This window comes from Protopterus annectens, chromosome 3.part0 (genome assembly GCF_019279795.1).
Source record: "Protopterus annectens isolate FY-2018-M chromosome 3.part0, PAN1.0, whole genome shotgun sequence".
In the NCBI taxonomy this organism is placed as follows: Eukaryota; Metazoa; Chordata; order Ceratodontiformes; family Protopteridae; genus Protopterus; species Protopterus annectens.
Window position 1 is genome coordinate 462,090,823 of NC_056731.1, and position 20,349 is coordinate 462,111,171.

Below are 20,349 nucleotides of genomic sequence, written 5' to 3' on the forward strand. Positions count from 1 at the left end.
AATTGGCCTAGGGTACACAGTAAATGAAAAGAAATCAAAACTAGTGCCCTCTCAAGAGATAATATTCCTGGGTGCAAGCTTAAATACAACTGCCCAGATGGCTTATCTCACGCCAGACAAACAAAAACAACTGACTACTTACTTCAAGAAATTGGCAACAAAAACCCACCTATCTGCAAGGAAAATCCTGCAGGCCTTGCGTTTCATGGCATCATGCATTCTACTAATTCCATATGCCAGACAGCACATGAGAAAACTACAATGGTATCTAAAAAGTGTTTGGACTCAGCATTGCCACAGCCTGGAGACAGTAATTGCACTCATTCCCTGCCTACAACAGGAGTTTCGATGGTGGGCAGAAGCAGAAGCCTGTCACCACAACAAGGGCCTGCCGTTCAGTTTACCCAAAGCCAGACAGACACTGACAACGGATGCATCAGATTATACCTGGGGGGCCCATATTGCAGGAAAATGTATTCAGGGCACATGGCCTGCAAACCAGATGCATCTTCACATCAATCAAAAAGAGATGCTAGCTGTTCAAAATGCCCTGACAGCTTTCAAGGACCTGCTTCATCCAGGACAGTTACTGATAAAGACAGATAACACTACGGTCATGTGGTACATAAACAAGGAGGGAGGTACACATTCCTACCCCCTCTGCAGACACAGTGACCTTATGGGACACAGCATTGGCTTTTCAAGTTCACCTGCAAGCACAATTCCTGCCAGGAAAAACAAATACTCTGGCAGACGAACTAGTAACCTCATGGATCCCCACGAATGGAAACTGGATCCACAAGTCTTCAGCATGATAATAAGGAAATGGGGATGCCCAGACATAGATCTATTTGCCTCCCCTCACAACTGTCAATTGCAGAGATTTTGCACAAGGATTTACCACAAGCAATCATGGAAAGTGGACGCCCTCTCATTCAGCTGGAACAGTCTTAACAGTATATGCTTTTCCCCCACTGCCTCTCCTTCCCAGAGTACTCCTAAAGGTCAGACAAGAGAAACCAAAAAAATATTCAGATTGCACCAGACTGGCCACGCCAGCACTGGTACCCAATCCTAAAGAGCTTTTCTCAAGGTCCAGCAATGGATATTGCCTTAGACTTCTCACTTGCTGACCCAACAAAACAATCGGATCTTGCACAGCCAACTCAGGACCTTAAATCTGGCAGCATGGCGGATAATGTAGCCATTCAGAACACCCATCTTTCAAAAGCTGTTATGGATGTTATCTTGGAGGCCAGGAGGCCCAGTACTAGAAAATCTTATGCAAAAAAATGGAAGAGATTCTGTGCTATGAAACAGGAACAAGGCATTGACACGTCTGTACCAAATATCCGTCAGATTTTACAATACTGTTGTGGTTTAAATGCCTTGAGTATTTTTGTGCTTGAAATGCCTTATGTATTGTGTATTTACTTTTTGTGCTTGAAATGCCTTATGTATTGTGTATATACTTTTTGTTACCATGTATTAGATAGCGGAGCTTTTCTCCTCGGGCCTCCACTGAAAATGGACATGTATCCAGTTGGACTAGCCCGGTTAACAAATGTAAAATAAAATAAATAAAATAAAATACCTAACTGAGATGCTGAACAAAGGCCTCTCTTTCTCATCAATTAAGATTCATGCCTCTGCCATTTCTGAACATTACAATACGGAACCACCGATCTTTTCTCACCTTTTAATAAGGCTATACCTCAGAGGGGCCAAAAACATTAGGCCTCCAAGGAGAGCACCAATTCCAGCCTGGAACCTCAGTTATGTTTTGGAAAAACTCACACTGCCTCCTTTCGAGCCAGCATCAAAAGCAGATATAAAATTCTTATCCTGGAAAACATCTCTGCTCCTAGCCATAACCTCTGCAAGGCGAGTCTCGGAGTTACAAGCACTCATGGCTGTGGAACCTTACATGATTTTTCATCCAGACAGGGTTTCTGTGAGGACAAACCCTACATTTATGCCTAAGGTGGCCCTCAACCAAACTATTCACTTGCCTACCTTTTACCCAAATCCACAGAACAAGGGTGAGAAAATTCTGCATTCTTTGGACATACACAGGCAGTTACGCTTCTACTTGGACAGAACTAAAGCTTTCAGAAAGACTAAGCAACTTTTAGTGTCATATGCTGCAGAATCACAAGGAAAAGGCCATCTCAAAACAGACTATTTCTAAATGGATAGGCCATTGCATCTGTTTCTGCTATTTTCAACATGGCAATTCAGTGCCTAAGGGCATTAGGCCTCATCCACCAGAGCAGTAGCCACTTCAGCAGCCTTCCTCCGAGGAGTACCAACCAAAGATATCTTAGAGGCTGCAACTTGGAGTTCAGTGCACACTTTTACAAAGCACTGCCACTTACCTCTCTACTCTAAATCCAGAGCAGGCTTTGCCACTGCAGTTCTGCAGGGCCTCATAGTCTCTCCTAATCCTATTTAGCCCCAGCCACCCATTCTCAGCTTTGGGATTCTACCCAAGAGTAATGACTGGAACAGTGAAACGCAAAGAACATAGTACAGTTGTGTACCTATCATAAATGTAGATGTTCGAGTGTATTCACTGTTGCAGTCCAGGTTACCCACCCACCATCCCCCTTCTCTTTATTGGGACTTACCTGCACTTCTTTATCCTATACAACCTTTTTGGTGTATTTGCTTGTAGATGAAGGAAATGTTATTTTTATGCTTGAATTTCTTATTGGTATATTGTACAGCCTACCTATTTGGGGCACCTGACATCTGGGGCAAGAAAAACTGAAGAAAATGGCATTGGCTGCATCTTTTATACCCCTAGCGCACTGACGTCAGGGAAGAGGCGTTAGCAACCGATGCCGGACATAAGACTTAGGAATTCTGGGCGACTGTGGGTAGCCTGCCAGCAGGAAAACCCAAGAGTAATGACTGCAACAGTGAATACACTCTAACAGCTACATTTATGTTAGGTACACAACTGTACTTTTCTCTACCATGCTGGCTGTTTTTGTGGTTTTATTTGTTCTCTAGTGCCATGCAGTTGCCGTCTGTGCGAGGGGTCCTTGTAGTTCATGGAAACAGTCATACCTTTGGTTTTAAGGAAAAAAAATTGCAGCAGCCTCTGTTTCGTTTTACATTTTTCTACTGCAGGCAGCTTGCACTGGTTGGTGTGTTCCACTGGAGAGTATGATTGAAAGTGGTGGCAGAGTACTGGATTCATAGAATGTAGTCCTCAACTTAAATGTCAGCTCTACTTTCTTGAAATCACCTCTCTTTTTTTCTTTGTTGCCTGAAGGAACAATTTTGTAGCTGTATATCTAACTTATTTTTGAAGACTGCTACAGATGACTTTTTGGATTAACCCAAGACCCCAAGGATAAGTGTTGGAATCAGTGAGGGAGTGAGGAGTATTCAAGCACTAGCTGCTATCAGGAACGTTAGCAGCATCATTGAATCAGATGGAAGAAGTGGATCTGAGGTGACAGTTTGAGTCAGGTATGCTTAACTATGTTTGTCCCCTCCTCGCTTTTTAGGTAGGAGGATCAGCTGCTTTAAATTCACTAGCTTTTGCTTCCATTCTCATTTTGTTTTTTGAAGATGTCCTTCAAGGATGCATCTGCAGTCCTAACATATGGGTTGTCCTGCCTCAGGCAGCCCTTCGGTCGGCCGGATTCCAAAGTCTGGGTCTGGCCTCGGCTGATGTCGCACTTCACCCGACGTCATAGCTGCTGTTTATTGGGTATAAAGGCATCAGCCAACGCCATTTTCCTCAGTCTTTCTTGCCGCGGTGCCCGAAGCAGAAGCTGTTCGCAAGTGCCGGTCGGTCAGATCCAGAGATTTCTACTACCGAAGACTTCTAAAAAGCTAAGTACCCCGTTGGGGACTCTTTCTTGCCTCAGCCGATGTCAGACAAAGTAAATAATTGTTTAACTTGTGGGAAACAAATACCTCATAAGGATTTCCACTCTTACTGCCTTCCTTGTTTAGGCCCAGACCACGACGTATCAGCTTGTCTAGCCTGTGCTTCCTTCAACCGATGGACACTTAGATGTCGGTCGGAGTTTGCAGAGGAGTTTTTTGGTCCCGCTTTTGCATACAAAATGCCGTCGGAGACTCCGACTACTCATTTAGCTAAAAAGCGCAAGGAAAAGGACTGACACTTTCATGACCCGCAGTTTCAGCTGAAACCACGGTTAGGCCGACCGCGAGTGTCTCGGTTTCGGCTGAAACCGAGCCTCCGGTTCTTCCTTCGGCATGCCTCCGATAGCCGAGGCCTCACAGAGCATGGCTGAATCTGCTACTGAATTTACTGCTACAGAAGTAGGCACCCAGGATTTGTCAGACACTATTCCTTTAGACATATCTACCCCTGCACGTGGGGCTGCTAGACCCCCTGCTTCTATGTCTATCAAGGCGTTTGCCAGGGCTAAAGCAGCTAAATCTTCTAAGGCCTTACCTGCTAAAACTCCTTAACATAGGCCTACCTCTAGTTCCCAAATACTCAGCCTGGCTGAGGATCTCATTTCTTTGATCAGGGGATCCCAACCTCACCCAGACAGGGCCTCTCAGCCCCCTCCAGACAAAAGGCCTAGGACTGAACCCCTGGAACCTGTCTCTACAGATTATTCCTCGGATGACTCAGACATTACAGACCCTCACGAAGGCCCATATTCTCCTTATGAGGATTCTGATGCAGAAGACTCCATTTCATCTGCTTCTCCTCCTGAAGAATTTTCCTTTTGGGAAACCTTGCATGCTATGAGGGAACACTTCCAATGGCAGGGCCAGGATTTTTCAGATTCAAAGAAAAGGCTAAGGACCTTTTTACACTTACCACAGCATAGGCCTTTAGCCATTCCGCCAGTACTAACAGTTGTTGATGCATATAATGATGCCTGTACTGCCCCTGATTCTCTTCCTCCGGCCCCTGCCAAGCCAGACAGATATTACAGGGTCCCGGACACACATTACCATTTGTATAAGGCTCCTGTTGCAGACCCTGAAACCATTTCACAGGGCCCTAAAGGTGTGGCAGCTGCCTCTGCCAAAAACCCTCTTCCCTCTGAAAGGGAATCTAGAGCATTAGAGATGGGGTAAAAGGTTTATACTTCTGCTACTCTTTCAGCCAGGGCCTTGAACTGTCAATTTCACATGATTCAGTACCAGGAATTTTGTTAGACCAGCTAAATAAAAACTGTCTTCTCCTGAACCTTTAGACGCAAGTCCCTTCAGGATTTGGTACATAACTCTCAGCAGGTCAGTAACCATTTCTTAAAATGTGGCTATGATGCACTGGATGCTTCCTTTAGATCAGCTATGACTGGAACAGTGATTCGAAGGCATGCCTGGTTAAAAGAACAATCCTTACCAGACCATGTTAAGTCAAAACTCCTAGATGCTCCCATGGAGAAACAAAGTTTGTTTGGCTCCCCTGCACAGGAGGTTCTAAAGAAGGTGGAAGAAAAAGCAAAATCTGTCCAAACAGTCAAGGATTTCTTACAGGTCCAACCTCCGAGGTTTAGCAGAAATTGGCCTTCGAAGAATTGGTCCTTTCCAGACAACTCCAGGCGCAGAGAGGCAGAAATAGTCGCCCCAGAGGCAGAGGTCAATCTAGGGGTGCCTACAGGGGACGTCAGTGGCAACCTACCAACCAGAGGAGTACTGCCACAGATTCAACTACAACCACTTCCACAGGGCAGACACAATGACTTGGCTCTAGTTCCGCCTACCAGGGAACAACTGGAAGCACCCTTGGGCGGAAAGCTAGCTTTATTTTCCGACAACTGGCATTACATTACAGGAGACAAATGGACTTTACAAACAATAGACAAGGGCTACAGGTTTCACTTCCACACTCTACCAAAAAGAGAGGAATGCCAAACCTACCACCAAGCCAAAAACAGGCGCTCTAAGACAAATCAACAACTTACTAAAGATGAGAGCTATAGAAGAGGTACCACCTATGGAACAAGGCCAAGGATTTTACTCCAGGCTTTTCCTTGTACCAAGAAAAGAAAATCAATGGAGACCTATTCTAGACTTGTCCGCACTGAACACATACCTCATTGTTCCAAAATTCAAAATGCTGACCCTCCAGCAGCTTCTTCCCATGCTGGGCAAGGAGTCTTGGCTGGTGACTCTAGATCTCAAGGAGGCATACCTGCACGTCCCTATACGACCAGATTGCAGAAGACACCTCAGATTTCTTGCAGGATCAGAGCATTATCAATTCTCAGCATTGCCTTTTGGCTTATCTACTGCGCCCAGAGTATTCACGAAATGCCTGGCATCAGTAATTGCTCATTGCAGGCTTCAGGGAATTCAAATTTACCCATACCTGGACGACTGCCTAATGCAAGCGGACAACAAGGCAAAATTAACAAAAGATTTGGAAAATGTCATACACCTATTGCAAGCCTTGGGATACACAGTCAACATGCAAAAGTCAAGACTAGTACCATCCCAAAGGATAACATTCTTGGGTGCAGAACTGGATACATCAACTCAGATGGCTTTTCTCACAGAAGAAAAACAAAAGCAACTAGCAGCCTACTTCATGACATTAACAACACAAACTCGGCTTACTGCAAGGAAAGTCCTGCAAGCCGTGGGCTACATGGCATCCTGCATAATATTGGTTCCACATGCCAGGCTGCATATGAGAAAGCTACAATGGTACCTAAGGAATGTATTGTCTCAACACAAGCACAGTCTAGAAGCCCAGATTCCAATAATTCCATGCCTGAAGCAAGAATTTCTGTGGTGGGCTCAGGCCTGTCAGTTGAACAGAGGCTTGCCTTTCCACAAACCTCAACCAAGCCAGACCATCACCACGGACGCCTCAGACCTAGGATGGGGGGCACACATGGTGGACAAGTGTATTCAAGGCCTATGGACCCAAGACCAGCTGAATCTACACATAAATCTAAAGGAGATGCTGGCAGTGAAACATGCGATCCAGGCATTCAGACCACTCCTTCAACAGGGTCATCTGCTGATAAGGACCGACAATACCACAGTCATGTGGTACATCAACAAACAGGGAGGTACACATTCATATCCTCTATGGCGGATGGCAATGGACCTGTGGAATGTGGCCCTGAATCTCAACATTCAACTTCAGGCCAGATTTGTACCAGGAAAAGAAAATTCTCTAGCAGACACCTTAAGCAGAACTACCACGGATGCTCACGAATGGATGCTGCATCCAGATATCTTCAAAGCCATAACAAAGAAATGGGGACTACCAGAGATAGACCTGTTCGCCTCCCACACAACCACCAATTGAAGAAATTCTGCACAAGAGCATACCACCCACTTGCTTGGAGGGTGGACTCCCTTTCCTTCAGCTGGAAAAACTGACAGCATATGCATTTCCACCTCTTCCCTTGATGTACAAAGTTCTACTGAAGATCAGAGAGGATCAGCCAAGGGTAATCCTGATAGCTCCAGACTGGCCGAGGCAACATTGGTACCCGCTACTGAGAAGCATGTCTCGGACACACGCATGGCCTCTACCTCTATGTCCCTTACTTCTAACACAGGACAACTACAAGATCCTACATCCAAACTTGAAAACACTGCAGCTAGCTGCTTGGAATATTGCATAAAACAAAATAACCCAGGCTTATCCCAGAGGGTTAAGGACATTACCCTGGAGGCACGCAGACCCTCCACAAGGAAGACTTATTCAGCCAAGTGGAAAAGATACCTCATTTGGAGTGCAGCAAAGGGAGAAAATGTCTCATTGGCAAACATAGCACACAACCTGGAATATTTAGCAGAACTGTTCCACAATGGCCTGTCTTACTCCTCCATTAAGATTCATGCATCAGCAATTTCAGCAGAATACAACATGGATCCTCCTGTCTTCTCTCATCCTCTACTCAGGCAGTTCTTGAGAGGAATCAAAAATGTAAAACCTCCAAGAAAACTACCTTTACCTACATGGGATCTCAACTTTGTGCTGGAAAAGTTAACACTTCCCCCTTTTGAACCAGCAGCAACGGCAGAATTACAGTTCTTGTCTTGGAAAACTGCTTTCCTGCTAGCAATCACTTCAGCAAGAAGGGTATCTGAGTTACAGGCATTAATGGCAGTACAACCCTTCCTTATCTTCCATCAGGACAGAGTCTCTCTGAGAACTAACCCTACCTTTATGCCAAAAGTGGTCTCCAGAGTATTATTGAACCAAGCAATTCATTTACCTACATTCTTCCCCAACCCACAGAACAGGGGGGAATGACTGCTACATACCTTGGATGTGCACAGACAATTACGCTACTATCTGGACAGAACTAAGACCAGCAGAAAAACTGACCAGCTTCTGGTAGCATATGCAACAGGAATGCAAGGAAAAGCAATTTCAAAACAGACAATCTCAAAATGGATAGGAAATTGCATTCGATTTTGCTACTCTTTCCATGGAAAGACAACTCCTGAAAATATCAGACCTCATTCCACAAGAGCTACAGCCACCACTACAGCTTTCCTATGAGGAGTGGCTACCAAAGACATTTTAGAAGCTGCTACTTGGAGCTTCGTGCAATCATTTGCCAAGCATTATAATCTTCCCTTATATTCTAGATCCCGAGCAGGTTTTGCAACTGCTGTTTTGCAAGGGATCTTAACTACACCATCTTTATCTTAGTGCCTCCTCCCCCAGTTTGGCTATGGTATTCTACCCATATGTTAGGACTGCAGATGCATCCTTGAAGGACATAGTACAGTTTTGTACCTACCATAAATGTAGATGTCCGATAGGTATGCATCTGCAGTCAGGATTACCCTCCTTCCCTCTGTGGTATTCCTAGGGTATTTACCCCTCTTTTAGCTAGCTGGGGGAATCTATTATGGTGTATTTGTTTGTATATATGTATATATATATATATTTTTTTTTATATTGTTTGCTCTCTACTGTTTGGAATTATTTGCATTTATCCAAATTTAGCCTTCCTAGAGGGCACCTGGCATCTGGGGCAAGAAACACTGAGGAAAATGGCGTCGGCTGATGTCTTTATACCCAATAAACAGCAGCTATGACATCGGGTGAAGTGCGACATCAGCCGAGGCCAGACCCAGTCTTTGGAATCCGGCCGACCGAAGGGCTGCCTGAGGCAGGACAACCCATATGTTAGGACTCTGCAGATGCATACCTATCGGACATCTACATTTATGGTAGGTACAAAACTGTACTTTCTTGAAACATGAATGGGGAAATTGGGAAGTTTATTTTGGGGTTGTGAGCTTTGAGGAATAAGGTTTGTGAGTCAGGCAAAATTGCTTCAGTTCAGGTTCTTTGATAGAGCTGGGAATTGCAAACTTTCTTGGTCAGGGCATGAAGGAACTGTCTGACTGCTACTGTAATGGTTGTCTTTGTATCCATATAGTCGGGGAGTACCAGGTTTGGAAGTGCTCTCATATTGACTGACTAGTTTGCTGAGGTTGGTTGCTCAATTTATTAAAAGTGAAGAATGTTTTGTACTTGGTCTTTTTGGAAAGGTTTGATTTTCATGGGTGTTTGTATCTGTTAGGTACTCTGTGTCCTTGTGTGTCTATTTTGAATAAGGCTGTCTCCACCTCGGCTGAAAATCTGAAACGCATGCAGGGTTCCGAGTTATTTTGGTAAGCTGAACCATTCCATTGTCGTGAGCTCATGGTAGCAAGGCAGGTGTCTGACAGTTGAGCTTTGACTGAGATGGCTCAGGCGTGTGATGAAAATTATTTAGAGCTGGATCTTCTTCTTTCGGCTGCTCCCGTTAGGGGTCGCCACAGCTGATCATCCATTTCTATTTCTTCCTGTCCTCTGCATCTTGCTCTGTCACACCAGTCACCTGCATGCCTTCTCTCACCATATCCATAAACCTTATCTTAGGCCTTCCTCTCTTCCTGTTACCTGGTAGCTTCATCCTTGGCATCTTTTTCCCAATATACTGTGCATCCCTCCTCAGCACATGTCCAAACCAACATAATCTTGCCTCTCTGGCTTCGTCTCCAAACCTCGATAATTAACTGGTAACCAAAGAAGTTTCAGTAACCTTGAGTCCTTGGATTTTCAAATAAACGTCTTTATTCCAACACAGGACCGATACAAGAACCAAACAATCTTCACATAGGAACTAAGCGCTTTCACCCTTTCGTCCTAGGGCATCATCAGAGTACAAATTCTAGTAAAATCATCATCCCTTAAATACATACTCTTAGATAATTAATTATGCAATAATCCAATTAAAACAATAAAAACAGTTGTTTCTTAAAATAACAGGTATAGTCAGAGAGAAGTTGAAGTCATATAACATAGCTAGAACTTAAAACTGTCAAACTATTAATATTATACACAATATATATATATATATATATATATATATATATATATATATATATATATATATAAAATATCTAATGTAAATAGTACATATCTTGAAAACGCCAGAAGTGTCATGAAATGAATAATGACAATAATAATAAATAAAATAATATAATAAAAATGTGACTATTGAATAAATATTATTAGTTAAAATATTTAAAATGTTTGAATATGTATGTGTGTGTTATTTGTGATGCTGTAAATAAGTATTAATAAATAATTAATTGTAAGTAATATATATATATATATATATATATATATATATATATATATATATAAATAGATGTTTACTAAAAAATAGTAAAAAAATAGTTTGTACACATTACATAGGTATATTGACACAAAAAAAAAGTTTACAATAAAAATATTTGTAATAAATGATAATGTAAATGAAACAAATTCAGCACAATTATAAACATATAGTTGAATAAAACTAAAACTAAACCAATTCTTACACTGTATAGACTATGAACTAACCTTGTAAGAAATATTAGTAATAATAATTTATATTATAAAAACAATTATTATAATAAATTTAGATTACTGTGTGGATTACTATATAGATTGTGATTTCAGCTTGAGTATGCTGGCAATATATATTTGATCATTAATGCCTGGCCATTTACTGGCATTTAATCTAAGTTGCCAAAGGCATTCGTCTCCAAACCTTCCAACCTGGGCTGACCCTCTAATATACTTATTCCTAATCCTGCCCACCCTCGTCACACCCAGTGCAAATCTTAACATCTTTAATTCCTGCCTTTTTGTCAGTGCCACTGTCTCCAACCCATATAACATAGCTGGTCTCACTACCCTCTTGTAGACCTTCCCTTTCACTCTTACTGGTACTCGTCTATCACAAATCACTGCTGGCACTCTTCTCCATCCACTCCATCCTGCCTGTACTCACCTCTTCACCTCTCTTCCACACTCACCATTACGCTGAACTGTTGATCCCAAGTATTTAAGCTCATCTACCTTCACCACCTCTGCTCCCCTGCATCCTCACCATTCCTCTGTCCTCCTTCTCATTCACACACATATATTCTGTCTTAGTCCTGCTGGCCTTCATTCCTTTTCTCTCTAGAGCATATCTCCACCTCTTCAGGGTATCCTCCACCTGTTCCTACTGTCTCTACAGATGACAATGTCATCTGCAAACATCATACTCCACGGGGACTCCTGTCTGATCTCGTCTGTCAACCTGTCCATCACCATTGCAAATAAGAAAAGGCTTAGAGCTGATTCTTGATGTAATCCCACCTCCACCTTAAACACTTCCGTCACTCACACCGCAGACCTCACCGCTGTCACACACTACCTTTGTACATATCCTGTACCACTGTTACATACTTCTCTGACGCTCCCGACTTCCTCATACAGTACCACAACTCCTTTCTAGGCACCCTGTCATATGCTTTCTCTCTCTAAGTCCACAAAGATGCAATGCAAATCCTTCTGAACTTCTCTGTACTTCTCCATCAACACTCGCAGAACAAACATCGCATCTGTAGTGCTCTGTCCTGGCATGAAACCATACTGCTGATCAGTAATAATCACCTCCCTTCTTAACCTAGCTTCCACTACTCTTTCCCATAACTTCATGCTGTGAATGATCAATTTAATCCCTCTGTAGTTACTGTAGCTCTGCACATCACCCTTATTCTTAAAAACTGTACCAAAACACTTTCTCCATTCCTCAGGCATCCTCTCACTTTCCAAGATTTCACTGAACAATCTAGTTAAAAACTCCACTGCCATTTCACCTAAACACCTCCATGCTTCCACAGCCTCCCATTGAACCTGCTGCAAAGGCAAATTTAAAATTTCTGTCCTGGAAAACAGCTTTCTTAGTAGCCATTACTACTGCCAAAAGGATATCGGACCTTCAAGCCTTATCTTCCAAATCCCCTTGTCTTATTTTTCATAGAGACGGAGTTACTTTACGTACTAATTTCTGCTTCTTACCGAAGGTTGCTTCAGTGAATTCCATTAATCAGTCCTTTAACCTCCCTGTGTTCTTCCCAAGTTTTCAGAATAAGGGAAGAGTATGTGTTCCACCTCTTAGACTTTCATAGACAATTGCTCTTGTACCTGGATAGAAAATAATTTTTCAGAAAATCTGACCCAACTGTTTGTGGCTTTCTCAGATGCCAAGAAAGGGAAAGTCATTGTCAAAGCTACCACTGCTCAATGCTCATTTGTTGAAGAATGTCTCTTTACCTGAGCAAGTCAGAGCTCATGCCACGAGATCCATAGCCATATCTCAGGCCTTTTGGTCTAGGGTTTCTTTGGAAGACATTTGTGCTGCTACTTCATGGGCAAGTTCACACTTATTTTGCATTACAAACTTGATCTATGTAGCTGGGGAGTCTGTCCCACAGGTTTGATGAAGACTGAACAGACAACATCAGATAACGAAGTTATGTACTCATCATAACATTTCATCTGTGTTGTCTGCTTCAGTCTTCAACCTTTCTTCCTCCTTCCCCCTTCCTTGTATCTTAAGAATTTAATGAGTAGTACTAGGAGACTTTGTTCCTGTTTTGAGTTCCTGAGCATCTGTAAAGCTTTCTTATTAAAAGGTAAACATTCATGCTGGGAAAATTAACAGCAAACTAGATATGAGGTGTCTGTGAGGAGCTAGACAGTATGGGTGTAGGGTGGGAGGAGCTCTAGCTTAGAAGCTTTAGATTGCTAATGGCCAAAGTTGGTTCTGAGGTCCGAACAGAGAACCACAGGTTTGATGAAGACTGAAGCAGACAACACAAATGGAACGTTATGGTGAGTACGTAACTTTGTACAGTCCTTTTTCTGTTTTATTTAAATTTACTTCATTTTCGTCATGCAGATTCTGAAGCAATTTGCCATCAGGACAAGACATTGTACTGTGCTTGTACACATTTACAGAATGCTTGTAACTCTGCTTTTTGCTCAGAGTATAAATTGTTTTTGAAACTGTAGGCTTAGGTGTATGAATATAGGACTTATTTTGACGGGGAAGCAACTGCCGCAATTTGAGAGGTGTAAGGATTTTGAGGGCCTGTTCTCAGTTGATGGTGGTGGGGAGTAGGATGATCAGGAGGTGTTCCAGCAGATGAGTCAGTGGCGACAGTATTACAGGCATTGCAGTGGACTGTGGTGGTGGTGAAGCAGTAGTCGAGTGCTGGGATGATGATGTCTGTTTCCTGGTTAGTCTTAGTCCCTACCCTCATCTTTGTTGATTAGCTTCAGGTGGTAGCCGAAATGAGATCATGGACATCAGTAGCAGATGTGAGGTTACTTTGCAGGGCTGTTTGGCTCACTGTTGGACAGAGTGAGGAGTCTGATATTCCTGGAGGACCTCAGAGTACAGCTCCTGATGTTAGTCATGTTTCACTGTTGGCAGTCATCACATTTGGGTTATCCCTGCCAGGATAGCCTTCAGCCGGCCCAAATACCAGAGCTTTAATATTTCTGCGACGGCTGCTGTCGCTCTAGGACTGACGTCAGGTCATCAGTAGTATAAAGTAAGGCAGCCGACACCATTACATCAGTTTTTCCTGCTGTGGAGCCGGAAGCAAAGCATTTCACAATACTGCCGGTCGGCCGCTACCTGAGTTTTCGTCTCCCGAATTGAAGTTGAAGTCCTATAAAGCTAAGTACCCCGTTGGGGATTCTCTTTTCTTGCACTAACCGATGTCAGAAAAAGTTAATAATTGTCTCGCCTGTGGAAAGCAAATACCACACCGAGACTTCCATTCTTACTGCGTCACTTGTTTAGGCCCAGACCACATCCCCCGTGAACCTTCTGTGATTTAACGCCAGAACTATCCATCATCGGGCCCATATTGTAGCCAGATATTTTCGCTTACAGTCCTCGAAGCCATCCGACAGCAGATCTTCTTAAAAAACGTAAAGATAAAGACAGACCGCACAGGTCCAAACCTAGCGACGAGGCTTCTGTTAAGCTAGGTGTCAGTTCTCCGGTCTTCATTGAGGTGCTTTCGCAACCCCTGATGCCCGCTTCTGTTGAGTTCTAGGCTGCTACAGAGACCCTTTCAGAGTCCAGTATGCCGCAAGACTCTTCTTCGACTGAGGATCCTGTGGTCGTCTCTACATTGGATGGGCTCAGCGCCGCTGAGCAGGCACTGGTTTCCGAGGAAGTCCTTTGCATTACCGATTCTCGGCACAAACTGACATCGTCTTTCGCGACTAACTTACTTTCAAAAACGACAGAGTTTCTAAGCCCCAAGGTACGAGCCACACTCAAGAAACTGAAAACCCACTGTCAAGCACCTGCTTCCTTGCCTCAATCTCCAATGCTTAAAATGGCAGAAGACCTTATCATGCTGATCAGGGGAAGCCAAGCTACCCCTCCAAAAGGAAAAGAGATCTGTCCCCTGTAGGTCTGTCTGAACAAGAGTCTGATGAATCTGATGCATCCGAATATGAAGACTTGCAAGCCCTGTCTTCTTATAAGGACTCTGATGCAGAGGATTCAATTCCTTCAGCCTCTCCCCAGAGGATTTTTCCTTTGGGGAAACCCTGCATACATTAAGGGGCGCATTTCCAATGGGAGAGTCAAGACTACACTCAGTCTAAAAAGAGACTTGGGGAAATCCTAGGTCTTCCACAGCACAGATCCTTGACCATCCCCCCAGTCCTGGATGTTGTGAAGGATGTTTTCCTGGAATCCAGCTTGACTCCTGACACCCTCCTTCCTGCACCCAGCAAACCAGACCGGTACTATAGAGTCCCTGACTCACAAATTTCTTTAAGAATCCTACTGCTGACCCTGAGGTAATTTCTCAAGGACCTAAAGGAATTAAAGCAGCCTCTGCTAAGAATCACAGCCCCCTCAGATATGGATTCCCCAGCACTGGACAGATGAGGCAAAAAGTATACACCTCAGCTACTCTTGCTATCAGGGCACTAAATTGTCAGTTCCTTATGCTGAAATTTCAGCAACATACCCTGGAACTCCTTAAACAAAAGATGTCTTCCTTTTCTACTTGGGTAGTATCTAAAGAATTACAAGAGTTAATGCATTCTGCAAGTCAGGTAACTAAACACACCTTGCACTGTGGTTTTTGATGCCCTAGAAGCTTCTTGCAGGGCAGCAGTCACTGGTTCCGTCATTAGAAGGCATGAGTGGCTTAAGGAAGAGCCATTCCAGACCATGTCAAATCTAAATTGTTGGATGCTCTCTTAAACAAGGATAACTTATTTGGCACTAAGGCAGAAGAGGTCCTAAAAAATATGGAAGAAAAAGCATAATCCGTGCAAACAGTTAAGGACTTCCTGCATGTCCAGCTACCTAGGTTCAGCAGGCATTGTCCCACTAAACACTGGTCCTTTCCTGCTTCCAGTAAAACCAGTCCAGCCTAGACCCCATGAACCAGACCCCCAGACAGCAGCCACAGGGAAAGCAGAGATCTAAGCAGTGAACTTACCTCCACTTCAAAACCAGGGAGTTATAAGCCACCTCCTTATGGTAAGAACTCGCAATGACTCACTCCCCCACCCCTCCCTCTGCCCATCTTCATTTACCCCTAGGAGGAAAATTGTCCTTTCACACAAGCAATTGGGTCACCATTACCAATGACCATTGGGTTCTGAACATAGTTTGTCAGGGATATAGATTTTCCTTCCACACCCTTCCAACTCCAAAAGGGTTCCCAGATCTACCACCAACCCACTTTGGCAGAGGCTCAAAAGCAAATCCTTTCCCTGCTCTTTGAGGGCAGTAGAGAACATTCTTGCAGAACAAATAGGCCAAGGTTTCTACTCAAGACTTTTCCTGGTGTCCAGAAATGAGGGCACCTGGTGCCCTATCCTCGATCTATTCATTATAAATACTTTCCTGGTGATTCCAAAATTCAAAATGCTCACCCTCCAGCAGCTGCTACCCATGCTGTCCAAGGGCGCTTGGCTAGCCACCCTAGATCTAAAAAAGGCCTACCTCCACATTCCTATCGGGGAATCATGCAGAAAATACCTTCGTTTCAGGGCAGGGTCGCAGCACTTTCAGTTCTCTCCACTTCCCTTTGGCTTATCCACTGCTCCCAGAGTTTTCACAAAATGTCTGACACTGACCATTGCCTTTTGCAGTCAAAAGAAATATCCAGATTTACTCATACTTAGACTGCCTGATTCAGGCAGACAGACAGGAAAAGCTACTCATGCACCTGGCCTTTGTCAAGACCCTTCTAACCTCCATGGGGTACACAGTCAACAGTAAGAATTCCAAACAGGTGCCCACCCAAAGGATTATTTTCCTGGGAGCAAGCCTGGATACAGCATCCCAGATGGAATACCTTACACCAGCGAAACAAATTTTCTTGGCAGCCTTCTTCTCTCAACTAGCCACCAAGCCCCAGCTATCTGCAAGGAAAATCCTGCTAGCTCTGGGGTTCATGGCATCTTGCATACCACTGATTCCATATGCCAGACTGCATATCAGGAAACTTCAGTGGTACCTAAAAAGCCTTTGGTGTCAACACTCTCAAGACCTGGAAACTCTTCTACCTATAATTCCCTGCATCAGAAAAGATTTCCTTTGGTGGGCTACAGCATGCTCCCACAATAAAGGACTGCCTTTCTGACCACTCCCTGCCGCCCAGACCCTCACCAGGGACACATCAGACTATGTTTTGGGGGGACATACCTGGACGGCAGGTGCATACAGGGCCAATGGAGCCCGCAGCAAATCCCTCTGTACATCACTCAAAAAAAGACGATGGCTGTTAAGTACACTGACAGCTTTCAAACCCCTGCTTTCTCCTGGGGCTGATCAAAATAGACAACACCACTGTATTATGGTACATCAACAAGCAGGGAGGGACTCACTGCTACCCTCTATGCAGGCTGGCCATGACCCTTTAGCACACAGCCTCTGCCCTGCAACTACACCTGTTAGCGCAATTCCTGCTAGGCTCTCTCAACTCTCTGGCAGACCAATTAAGCAAAAATCTTCTGGAACCACATGAGTTGCAGCTCAACAGAAGATCCTTTTATTTTATTTTTATTTATTTTATTTATTTATTTATCATTTGTTGACCAGGAAAGTCCGACTAGGTTCCACAGAGCCTGTTTTCAGCGGAGGCCCGGGGAGAAATGCTCCAGATGCATGTCTTTGGAATGTGGGAGGAAACCGGAGTACCCGGAGAAAACCCACGCGAACACAGGGAGAACATGCAAACTCCACACAGAAGGCACCCCAGCCGAGAATCGAACCGCTGCACCTCTTGCTGTGAGGTGACGACGTTAACCGCTGCACCACTGTGCCACGTCCTTCACCCTAATAACTCAGAAATAGGGCATGCCGGAGGTCGACCTCTTTGACTCCCACACCAGCCATCAGCTCAGCAAATTCTGCACCAGGGAGCATCACTGCTTGGCTTTTGGAAGTGGATGCCCTGTCCTTCCCCTGGGTCAGTCTGTTGGCATATGCCTTTCTTCCCCTACCTCTCATCCCCAGGGTACTGCTCAAAATAAAGGAGGAAAAACCAAGGACCATTCTGATAGCCCCAGACTAGCCGTGGCAGCACTGGTTACCCTTGCTGCACAGCCTCTCAACACTGCCCCCATGGCACCTTCCTAAGATTGCAAACCTCCTGACTCAGAGGGAAGGGGGAATTCATGCATCCCCAATTGCAAACACTCAGTTTGGCAGCTTGGCTTATTCCCTATCTCCGAACAATCTGCCAACCTCAGTAAACCGGTTCTAGATGTTATCCGTGAGCCCAGATGCCCTAGCACCAGAAAGTCTTATGCTGACAAATGGAAAAGGTTCTGCACCTGGATCCAGGCTAAGTTGGCCAGTATGGCACAGGCCTCCCTCCCCCTCATCCCGGATTATTTAGCTGACCTACTACACAGTGGCCTCTCTTTCGCCTCTATAAAAATTCATGCTTTTGCTATTTCTGATCATTTTCCTACTGAGCAGCCTATTTCTCACACCCTTTGATCAAACAATTCCTAAGAAGAGCTAGCAACCTGAGGCCACCCAGAATGGCACCAACTTCAGCTTTGGGACCTTAACTTTGTATAGGAAAAGCACACCCTGCCCCCCTTCGAACCAACTTCTGCAGAGCTAAAATTTCTCTCCTGGAAAACAGCATTCCTTCTAGCCATCACTTCAGCCAGAAGAGTGTCTGAGCTGCATGCGCTCATGGCTGTGGAACCCTTCATCATCATCCATGCTGACAGTGTATCTCTCAGAACTAACATATTCTTCATGCCTAAGGTGGTGTCCATTGTGGCTCTCAACCAATCTGTTCATTTGCCCACCTTTTTCTCTAATCCCCATAAAAAGGGGGAAAGGATTCTGCACTCTCTAAATGTGCACAGACAGCTCAGATTTTATCTGGACAGGACTAAATCCTTCAGGAAGCTGAGTCAACTGCTGGTTAGCTTTGCTACATTGGCAGAAGGCAAAGCCATCTCCAAACAAACCATCTCCAAATGGATAGCACACTGCATCCATTTCTACTACAAGCAACATGGAAAGCCTCCCCCCAAGGGGGTCAGGACACACTCTACCAGAGCAGCCTCCACCTCATTCAGTTTTCCTCAGTAGTCCCCACCAGGGACATCCTGGACATCTGTTCACACTTGCACCAAGCATTAACACTTGCCTCACTTCTCCAAATTTAGGGCAGGATTTGCCTCTGCAGTCTTGCAGAGCATCCTAGCCAGCCCCTAGTTTCCTTTATTGCCTCCACCCTTTTCCTCAGCTTTGGGAAATCAACCCAAATGTGATGACTGCAATAGTGAAACATGAAGAACATAGTACAATGTAGATGTTCGAATGTATTCACTGTTCCAGTCCTGGTTTCCCTCCCTCCATCCCCCTTTCTTCACTTTCCTTACAAGGGGACTTACTGTTACTTATTTTCCACTGGTGGGGTTTCTTCCACTAGAACATGGCTCCTGACAGTGCGAGATAAACTGATGTAATGACCTGACGTTAGTCCTGGAACAACAGCAAACGATGCAGAAAAATACTAAGTCTTTGGTATTCGGGCCAGCCGAGGGCTACCCCTTGCAGGGATATCCCATATGTGATTACTGCAACAGTGAATACACTCGAGCCTCTACATTTATGGTAAGTGTACCCAACTGTACTTTCTGTATATTGAGAGGAGCCAGTTGAAGTCATTAAGGTACCTAGTGCTGATGCTTCTACTCGTTTTCTGTGGAAAGTGTAACAGAGGTGAGGCCATTAGATAGACCTGGAACAGACTAGGAAGATGACTTTTTTCATCTGCCCTAGGAATGCCTGGGCAGTCCCATAGAAAGAGCTGGAGACTACTGCTGGGGAAGAGAAGTCTGATTTGTCTTACCCATCTTGCTACAACTGTGAAACCTCACTTGGTCAAGTAGAATAGAGAATGCATCGATTGGAGGTTTGAGCTGCTAGAATTTACTTCATGCTGAAGGGTGTCATACCAGTAGTCCCTTTTTCTGTTCCAATCCAACTTTATGACTGCATTACAGTCGTTTTTGACAGAAAATCTGTCAACATGGTCTACCTGTGCTTCAACACAGCTGTTGACTCAGACCTTTACAGGATGTTGATAGGAAGGCTGAAGATGCAGCGGTAAGTCAGATCTGAGGGAACTAGATTACTGTCATGGCTGCAAGTGTAGGACACTTGCAATTGTATGGGAAGGTACAAAGAATAATGACAATGACTAGAGAAGTGCCGTAGGGATCATTCTGTGACTCTTCATGTGTGTGATTTTTGGATGTCACTGAGTTAACATAACATGATCCACCATTTTGCTGATGACAGCAGTGGTGGATGAGGCAATGGGTCTAAGAAGGGATATGGCAAGGCTGACCTAGTGGGGGTAGGAAGATGACAGCTGAAATTCATGGCAGATGCAAGACAGTGGCATTTGGTCCTCAAGATGCAGTTGTGTAGTTTCAGTTTAGATAGTGGAATTTATGCTAACATAGCAGGAGAAGGATCAAGATTTGGGGATGTTAACTACAGTTTGTGTGCA

General features: G+C 44.3%; 1 protein-coding gene across 1 annotated transcript in view; it reads left to right on the forward strand.

Annotated features, from left to right (window-relative positions):
- Positions 1 to 20,349, forward strand: part of TRIO (trio Rho guanine nucleotide exchange factor) — a 5,137,669-nt gene that overhangs the window by 1,124,275 nt on the left and 3,993,045 nt on the right. The window lies entirely within an intron of this gene.